This window comes from Elephantulus edwardii, unplaced genomic scaffold (genome assembly GCF_000299155.1).
Source record: "Elephantulus edwardii isolate Elephantulus edwardi_28Jun2011 unplaced genomic scaffold, EleEdw1.0 scaffold00004, whole genome shotgun sequence".
Classification (NCBI taxonomy): Eukaryota; Metazoa; Chordata; class Mammalia; order Macroscelidea; family Macroscelididae; genus Elephantulus; species Elephantulus edwardii.
This window is the reverse complement of record NW_006399754.1, coordinates 17,413,601-17,423,879: the sequence shown is the minus strand read 5'-3', so window position 1 is coordinate 17,423,879 and position 10,279 is coordinate 17,413,601.

Here is a 10,279-nt window from a genome sequence, read left to right as displayed (position 1 = left end):
AAAGAAGAAGAAGAAAATTAAATAGGTATAATAAAGGAACAAGGAGGGGCCGAGCTGCTTTGGGCAAAGAAGGCCAATGAAAGGAGTCTTTCTAACTACCGGATGGTGGAATTCAGCTCCCCCCACCCCTGCCAAACAGAATGTCAAATTCTGTCCCCCTTTTTTCCCCCTTCTTAAAGCATGCTAAAAGGAAAATTCTTCACAGAATCTTAAAGAACTTTTTTTTTCTGACACAACAGCTGCAAAATCTATTTTCTAAACAAAGATTTATACATATTTATATGAGCTTAATCCAGATTTTTTTTTATAAATCATCCTCAGAACTGCAGAGGTAAACTATATGTAAATACCTCAAGTAATAGGCTTGTAGTGCAAATCACATCATTTTATCTTCAATTTTGCATTCGTTTTTCTGGCTTAAAGGTGCATCAGAGATATGCATTTTAGCATATTCAGAACACGGGGCGTGAAATTAAATGTTTGACAGAGTGAGAAAAATATACAGACTTTGGAGATGCCTTAAAAATAGTAATTTATGCAGATCTAGAGGAGTGAAATCATTTGCAATGGAGTGACCCTCTCTCCAGGAATTTTGTGCGCACTGTTCTTCCGTAATCTCCCGCTGTATCTTCATTTTTCATTGAACTAGCCAGTTTTCTGCGAAGCCGTCTTGTAGATAAGGGGAGTGCTAAGGAAGAAGAAAGAGGACCCTCGGTGGGTCCGTTTCCATTGCACTTTTACCCAAGGCAATGGGCAGAATTTAACGGATTCCTGCCAACATATGTTTTTGCCAGATAAGTAAACAGTGTGTGTCGGAAATGAAAAAGCATTTGCAATTTAATGACATTACAGCTCTCAGCTTAGGCTGGCGTGCTGCGAGGCGAAAAGCAGAAAGAGAGAGGAGAGTAGAAAGAGAAAAAGAACAAAGTTCATCTTCCCTTTTGTGCATTTTTATCAAGGAAAATATTACTTCTTTTCCCCCTCTTGTTCTCTTTTTCTTTCTCGTTTTTTGGCTTTTTTGTCTCACTCATTTACATTTTTCTTTTCTTCCCTGCCTTTCTGTCCTCTACTCCCTTTTACCTCTTTCTAATATTGCCACTGACTCATTTCTTCTGGCTCTCCATTGTGCTGCCTTATTCATCTATTTGGCCATTCAGTTTTACCTTAAAGAAGCTGTTTATCCCACAATGTATCTTTTTTCCGTGTTGTACTCCTAGTGCTATAGCTCATAGTCAACAGGATTGTCGGAGGGATTAGAACGTTTCATTTCAAAGCCCTACAAATCTGCTCTCTTGCCTTCGGTCCGTGCTCCCGTCTCCTCTGATACTTGTCGTTTTATTTCACATTCATTGTGGTCTTTCGTTTCACCCCCAGACATCGCAGCACCCTGATGTCTAACCACTGATCATCACCGTCTTGACACGGCCAGCTGCTATGGCAGGGCTCTGCGAACTTGACCTTGAGGTGGCAGGACCACTAGCTGAGCCCTTCAGTGGGGTTTGCACCGGTGAGGTCAGAAACGGTTCTCCCAGTGCCTGATGGCCAGGATAGGGTGTCCCGGAGTTGATGTTTATAATGGACCAGTCTCAATAGCAAATAAATGCCACCTATTGCAGCTGTGTTTGCGGCTACCATTCCTGCTAACTACTATATGGGAATCATTAGTGGAATATGTGTGTATGGAGATTTTGTGATTGTGTGACTGTGAGACGTGTATGTGTGTGTGACGGTTTTACGGGTATACCTGGGAGGTTGTATGGAGCTGTTTGAGGCCGTGTGTACATCTTTGAATGCATGCATATAGAAAGACATATCTATCTTACAGTTTGGGTTTGACCTTAAATTCCAGAAATAAAATTAGCCTGGAAAACCAGCCCCTTGTTCCCACATACACACACAGGTCCACAGCATTTTTTATTACCAGGATGATTTTGACTGCCACTTTTACAGCTGGGAGTAAGAGTCTTCTACCAGCTTGCCCTTTTGTGACAACATAATTAGATGACTGAGAAAACCCATTTAGGAGCAGAAACTATCTCTCAGTCTTCCCCCCCCCCTTCTGCCTTGAGTTGTCTGTCTGTCAATCCGCTCAGCTCCTGAAGAAACAACTTTAAGTGTGAGATTAGGACTCATCATTGCCATTTCACTTTTGCAAAGCAAGTCAATATATTTTCAGTGTGGAATTCGGGAACATTTAAATCTTAGTGCCTGAGATTCTTAACATAAATTCCATCCCAAGCATACACCCGAAGGTTACTTGTTAGATCCCCAGGTTAACCTGCAGGTTGAGTATAATTGCAAGTTCTATCGCTGAAGCACTGCCTGGACCCTTAAAAGATGCTTAAATAAAATGCTCTTGTCTAAAGACATGTGCATGTTTTTACCATAAAATTACATCTTGCACATCTCCTAGATCTGGCTCTTGGTAGGTAAAAGAGAAAATCTATTTGGACATAAGGATGTAAAGTAGCTGGAGGTGGTAATTTAATCAACCAAGGATATATTTCAATGTTTTTTCTAGTATTCTAGGCATTAGCACTTTAAATTCATTATGTCGGTTTGACAGATATATGCAGCCTTGAGGATCTAACAAATGAAATCCTAGAAGTATAACCTGCTAGAGGAAATATATTGAACTTAAGAGATTAAAACGGTATAACCATTGCAACAGAATGGAACATATCGCGTCTCATTTTCCCCCCACTGCTAAGCATGAGTATTTTGCAGATGTAAAATACAGTCTTGTCTAATTATAAAACCTGGCTCAGCAGCCGGTGCTCTCTAACTTTTGTACTGATGAAGTGGATATTAGAGAGAAAATTTTGGCTTCATATTGAGTCTGAAGATGAAGAAGTCTTCCATTTGGAATTCTCTCGATCAATAATTTATTAAGAAAAATAGTACAAGTACTTACATGCAGCCTAGTGTAAAAGGCAAACCCCACGCATGCTTCTCTTGTTTAAGGCAAAAATCACAGATGAGCTAGGTCATAATGCAGGTCTCAACGCAACTGGGACGTTAGATCTACTATATCATTATGCCAATTTAGTAACATTAATGATCTGTAATATTAATTCATCATCCTGGAAAAATGGGAATAGTTGCCATAATTAACTGTATTAAGCCACAATTAAAAAGTCATCCACGCCATTGTAAAGATTCAAGTGAAGATAAGGGTGTTCGTTATAGTATAAACCTTTCTGGCCATGTAAATTTTGCATCTCACTTCGTTACAAACAGCCCCTCACTCGGGATTTGGATATGTCAAAGGAGCAGCCACCCACAGAGGCAGTGGCACCGTCAAGACACCGTATCAGCCATTTCTATCGCCAGCTGCGGTTTAACACTTTCTTACAAGGAGAATCAGCTTTGAAAGAGGCACAACCTTTTAGCATATCTACTTTAATTCCTCACAGGGAAGCGAAAACAGGCTGTCTGCACATGTGTCGGACAGACTGTCTTCCAAGATTAAGGTCATCTTTGAAAGTCACATTTCCAATGGGGCAAAATGAACATTTTGATGTTTTTTTAACTGGACATGTTTACGCCTAAATCCAGGTTGCCTATCACCAGATATCTGATAATCAGTGGCTAATTCTCCTCCCCAATCATTTGAAGTCTCTTTTGTGGATGTGAGTCTTTAGGCCTGAGACAATGTCAGGTGAAAGGTAAGTGGGACTATAGGCGGACTGAGATGCAGCTGAGATGACAGCTGATATGCCTGCCCAGCCCAGAGGATTTCTTTGTCTTTGGTGGGATAGATCCACTGGCGATAAAGGACTATTTTCACATTCACTCAGGGATGCAGTAGATCCCGACTTTTGTCTACACTCCATGTGATTATTCTTGCCATTAAAAACCCTCCAAAACAACAAAAATAGCTCGCCGCTGTTAGAAGGGGTCGTGGTACTAGGGATATTGTAGCTAATGTTAGATGGATCTTGGCTGAAAGCAGAGAATACCAGAGGAATGTCTATCTGTGCTTCATTGATTATGCAAAAGCGTTTGACTGTGTGGGTCATAACAAACTGTGGCTGACTCTGAGAAGAATGGGAATCCCAGAACACTTGATCTTGCTAATGCGAAACCTATACTTGAACCAAGAGGAAGTCGTCAGAACAGAGCAAGGAAACACTGCATGGTTCAAAATTGGGAAGGGTGTAGGCCAGGGATGTGTCCTGTCTCCATACCTTTTCAACCTGTATGCAGAACAGGTCATCCAGGAGGCTGGGCTCCATGAGGAGAAATGCAGTATCAGGATTGGTGGAAGATCTATCAACAATCTGCGTTATGCAGATGACACAACCCTGCTTGATGAAACTGAGGAGGACCTGAAGCGTTTGCTGCTGAGTGTCAGGGACTGCAGTCTTCAATGTGGATTGAGGCTCAATGTCAAGAAGACAAAGATTCTCACCACTGGACCAATTGGCAACATCAGGATGGAAGGTGAAGAGATTGAGATTATTCACAGCTTTAGTCTGTTTGGCTCCACAATCAACACTCTTGGCACCAGCATCCAGGAAATTAAAAGACGTATTGCAATGGGAAAGTCTGCTGTTAGGGACCTCTCCAAAGTACTGAAGAGCAACAGTGTGTCTCTGGAGACTAAAGTGTGTCTGGTACAGGCCATAGTCTTTGCAATCACTTGTTATTCGTCAGAGAGCTGGACAATGACCAGGGTGGATAGAAGGAGAATTCATACTTTTGAGCTTTGGTGTTGGAGAAGAGTGCTGAGGGTACCATGGACTGCTAAGAAAACAAACAGATTCATCTTGGAGAGGGTTAAACCGGGCTGCTCCTTGGAGGCAAGGATTCTGAGACTTCGTCTGACATACTTCGGTCATGTTGTAAGGAGAGACCGGTTCTTGAAGAAGGACATCATGCTTGGGAGGGTGGAGGGCAGGTGCAGGAGGAGAAGGCCTTCTGGGAGATGGATTGATTCAGTGACTGGGGCAATAGGGATGAGTGTTGGAGACAATGAGATTGGCACAGGACAGAGCAGAGTTTAGGGCTGTTGTACATAGGGTCTCTATGAATCACAAGCGACTGGACAGCATATAACATCAATAACAAAAATGTAGCTGTTGGAAATTCAAACCCCAGCAAGGCTTAGCAGCACACCTCCCTAGGGACTCTGTCACCAGAGCGCCCTCTCCTTGCCACTAATGGTGATCGAGTCTCTGCAAAGCAACATTTAGTGTCCTCTAATCTCTATGCAGAACTGGGCAAGATTTCAATCTGTTGTACATATAGGGCCATTATGAATTGCTGTCCACTCGATGACACCTAGTAACAACATCCACCAAAAATCTTCCTAAAGAATGTTTAGGGAGCTCATGGTTAATTGCTTTGCTATTAAGTGAAAAATTAGATGTTTGAACCTACCCGCCACTTCCCAGGAGGAAGACGCGTGTGAAAGTCCACTCCCATGGAGATACCCTGTGAGGATGTTCTTCCCTGTCACAGAAGGTTGCTAAGAACTTGAATCCACTCATAGCCACCCTACAGCAACAACAACACAACTATATTTAGGGACTATCACTGCTCTGGTAAGGACAGCTACACGTGGTAACTTTCACATTCAATGTTTATGATAAGTGGAAAAGAAAGCACATTACTGAAATGATCTGGAAAATCTCTCATTTACCTTTCAAAGGGTTAGAAAAGATTCCTCTCTCTATGAGTATGGCCCTCTTTTTGGCCCTTAAATCTAAAGCTTCCCTGTAAATTAAAAACAAAAACAAAAGCAATCTGACACAATATTGCTCACATTTGACCAAGATTTTTATTTTTTTTCATTAAGGAACGAACTACAATGCCTTGTCTCAGTGATTTCTTTTCCATTCCATGTGCCTTTCCATAAAAATTATGGTTTGTGCATTTGCAAAAACATATATAAACTGGCACCCTGCTTTCTCCAGTTCATCACATGCCAGAAAACTCTCAAGCATGGAATCCAGACAATATTTTATTTACCTTGTTGTCAGGTGCTCCTGAGTTGATTCTAGCTCACAGTGGCCTTGTCTACAGCAGAACAAAGAACTGACTGGTCCTATGACAGCCTCCCAGTCATCCCCGAGTTTGTGCTCAACGTTAATGTGACTGAGTCAGTCTATATTGCTGAGGTTCTTCCTGCTTTCCCTTGACCAAGCATACTCTTCTCTAGGACTTGTCCCTCCTGGTACCATGCTCAAAGCATGTCAGACAAAGTTTCATCATCTTCCCTTCTGAAGAACGTTTAACAGTACTCTCTGCGAGGCACATGTGTTTGTTGTTCTTGCAATCCGTGGTATATTTGGGATTTATGCTAACATCATAAAGCAAAAGCATCAATTGTTGTTCACTCTTGCCAACTTATGGCCTAGTTTTCTTGTAAATATGAAGTGACTGAAAATACCATAGCTTGGGCCAAGTTCATCTTAACTCTTAAATGGACATCTTTATTTTTTTAACACTATAAAGAGGTCCTTTGCAGTAGATTTACCCAAAGCAATATGTCATTTGATTTCTCATCACCTTCGCCAGCATTTGTTGTTTGCTGCTCTGTTGAATTTTGCTATTCTTACTAGAGTGAGAGGATATCTCAGAGTTGTTTTGATTTGCATGTCTCTTAGAGCTAGGGATTTTGATGTCTTCAGGTGTTTCTTCGCCATCTGAATGTCTTCTTTGGTGAAGTGTCTGTCCATATCCCATGCCCATTTTGCAATTGGGTTGTTTACCTTTATCTTGTTGTGGCACTCACGTATTCTATAATTTCTAGATATAAGTCCCTTATCAGACATGTCATTACCAAATATTTTTTCCCAATCTATGACTTTCTTTTTTAATCTGTTGGAGAAGTTTTTGGATGTGCATAGAGATTTTATTCTTAGAAGGTCCATTCATCTATTTTATCCTCTTTTGGTTGCAGGTTTTTCAAGATGCTTGGAAGACTGTTCAAGTTGTAGATTAGTGTTTCTAGTGTTCGTCCAAGCTTTTCTCTAATGAAGTTTATAGTCCTTGGTTTCAGTCTTAGGTCCTTGATCCACTTTGAGTTGGTTTTTGTGTACAATGTAGGGTGTAGGTCTTGCTTGAGTTTTCTGCAAATGGTTTTCCAATTTTACCAACACCATTTGTTAAAAAGGCTGTCATTTTCCCACTTAACTGATTTCATCTCCTTGTCAAAAATCAATTGACCATAGGTAAATGGGCTGATTTCTGTGTTCTCAACTCTATTCCATTATTTATGTGTCTGTTATTGTACCAGTACCACTCTATCTTGACCATCACTGCAGTGTAGTAGGATTTTAAATCAGGGAGTGAGGTATCTCCTACCTTGTTTCTCTTAAGGAGTGCTTTGCTTATTCGGGATCTCTTTCCATTCCAAAGGAAATTGAAGGTTGTCTTTTCCATCTCATTGAAGAATTTAATTGGTATTTCTATTGGGATTGCCTTTGGTAGGATTGTCATTTTCATAATATTGAGTCTTCCTATCCGTGAGCAAAAGATATTCTTCCATTTCTCCAGGTCTCTTTTTGTTTCTTGTAGTAAGGTTTTGTAATTTTCTTTGAATAGATCCTTTGTGTTTCTAGTTGTATTTACTCCCAAGTATTTAATCTTATGATTAGCTATTGTGATGGGTATTGTTTTTCTTACCTCCAGTTCTGTATTCTTTTTATCACTGCAGAAAAATCCAGTTAATTTTTGTATGTTGATCTTGTATCCTGCCACTTTGCTGAATTGGTCAAGCATGTCCAGTAGTTTTCTTGCGGAATCTTTAGGGTTTTCTAAGTATACTATCATATCATCTGCATATAGAGGTAATTTTACCTCCTATTTACCAATTTGGATACCTCTTATTTTGTTCTCTTGTATTATTGCTACCTCTAAGTCTTCTAATACAATATTGAATAGGAGAGGTGATAGTGAGTATACTTGCCTAGTTCCTGTTCTCAAAGGGAATGACTTTAGCCTCTCTCAACAATGTTGGCTCTCAGGTTTGCATATATACTTTTCACTATGCTCAGAAAAATTCCCTTCTATTCCTATTTTATTGAGTGTTTTAATCAGAAAAGGGTGTTGGATTTTGTCAAAGGCTTTTGCTGCATCAATGGTTAGGATCATGTAGTTCGTGTTCTTTGCTTTGTTAATGTGATGAATTACACTGTTTTTCTTATATTGAACCACCTTGCATACCTGTTATGAATCCCACTTGGTCATGGTGAATTATTTTTTTGTTTTATTTCCTTTTTAATTTTTTTCTTTTGTAATAGGTCTGTTCAGGTGTTCAATTTCTGTTTGTGTCACTTTGGATAGTTTGTGATTTTTTTTTAAAGTATTTGTCCATTTCCTCTAGATTTTCCTATTTGTTCGAGTATATTTTTTCATAATATTCTGTTGTTAACCTTTTTTACTTTAGTTGGTTCCATCATGACATTGCCTGTTTCATCTCTGATTTGGATTATTTGTGTCTTTTCCTTCTTTTCTTTTATTAGTTTTGCTAGTGGTTTGTCAATTTTATTTACCTTTTGAAAGAACAAATTCCTGGTTTTGTTGATGCTTTCAATTGTTTTTCTGTTTTCTATTTCATTTATTTCTGCCCTGATTTTTATAATTTCAGGTTTTTTTTGGAGGGTGTCTGGTTTTCTTGCTGTTCTTTTTCAATTTGTTGGAGATGTTTTTTGATGTGTTTGCTTATTGCTTTAATTTGACCTCTGATTACTATTTTGGTTGTTTTCAGAGGTTTTGGTAAGTTTGATTTTCATTGACACTTGTTTCAAGAAACTTTTTCATTTTTTTAATTTCTTCTTGAACCCACTCATTTTCAAGTAAGATGTTGTTCATCCTCCAAATATATGGGTTTTTTTCCCTCCTTTATCCTCTTGTCATTAATTTATAATTTTGTCACATTGTGGTGTGAGATGCTTTGTATCATTTCTATGTTTCTGAATTTACTGATGCTTGCCTAATGACCTAAAATGTGTTCTATTCTGGAGAATGTTCCAACACTGTGCTGTTTTGGGGTGCATTAGCCTATAAGTATCTGTAAAATTGAGTTGGTCTATTGTGTGATTTAATTCTTCAGCATTTTTGTTGAGTTCCTTTCTGGTAGTTCTATCTTTCTTGAGAGTGGTGTATTGAAATCTCCAACTACTATAATAGTGTTGTCTATTTCCTTTTTTAGTTTTGTTTATGCTTGTTTTATATATTTTGTAGGTCTTTCATTTGGTGCATAGATATTTATTATTGTTATGTCTTCTTGTTCTATTGACCCTTTAATCATTATGTGTAGTGGCCTTCCTTGCCCTTTATGATGGTTTTTGCATTGCAATCTATTTTATCTGACACTAATATCGCTACTCCTGCTTTTATTCTGGTTGTCATTTTCTTGGTATATTTTTCCCCCACCCTTTTATTTTTAGTCTTCCTTTATCTTCATTTTTCAGGTGTGTCTCTTGTAGACAGCATATTGATGAATTTTGTTTTTTAATCCAGTCTTCTACTCTTTTTCTCTTCGGTGGTACATTTAAACCATTTACATTCAGTGTGATTATTTAGAGGCAAGGTTTTGTTGCTATCATTTTGTTGATTTCTTTCTGGTGTTGTTGCTAGTTACTTTGGTCCATATTGCTTTCTGTGGCACCTCTGTAAGAAGGACGTTTCTCAGTGTTTCCTACAATGCTGGTCTTGTTTGTACAAACTCCCCTAGGTCCTGTTTTTCTGGGAATATCTTGATCTCTCCTTCATATTTGGTGGACAGTTTTGCAGGGTACAATATTCTTGGTTGACAGCTGTGTTCTTTGAGTGTTTGATCTATGTCATTCCATTGCCTTCTTACATGGTTTCTGATGAGAAATTGGCACTTAATCTTATTTGCTGTCCCTTATAGGTTACTCTTTGATTCTACCTCACTGCTTTCAGAATTCTTCTATTATCTTTGGTTCTGGTAAATTTGACTATGATATATCTTGATGGTTTTCTTTTGGCATCTCATCTATATGGCGTTCTCTCAGCTTCTTGAATATATACTCTCTCATTCTTCATTATGCCTGGAAAGTTTTCTTCTAATAATTCTTCCACAACTTTTTCAGTTGCTTCTTCCTGTTCTGGAATTCTGATTATGTGCTTGTTATTTCTCTTGATGGTGTCCCACATTATTCTTAGGTTTTCTTCTTTTTCCTTCCTTTTTGATTATGCTTTTTGTTCTAGCAGATCATTGGTGACAATTCTATCTTCTATTTCACCAGTTCTGTGTTCCATCTCTTCAACCCTCTTCATGTGTGTCTCTCCATCATGTTGA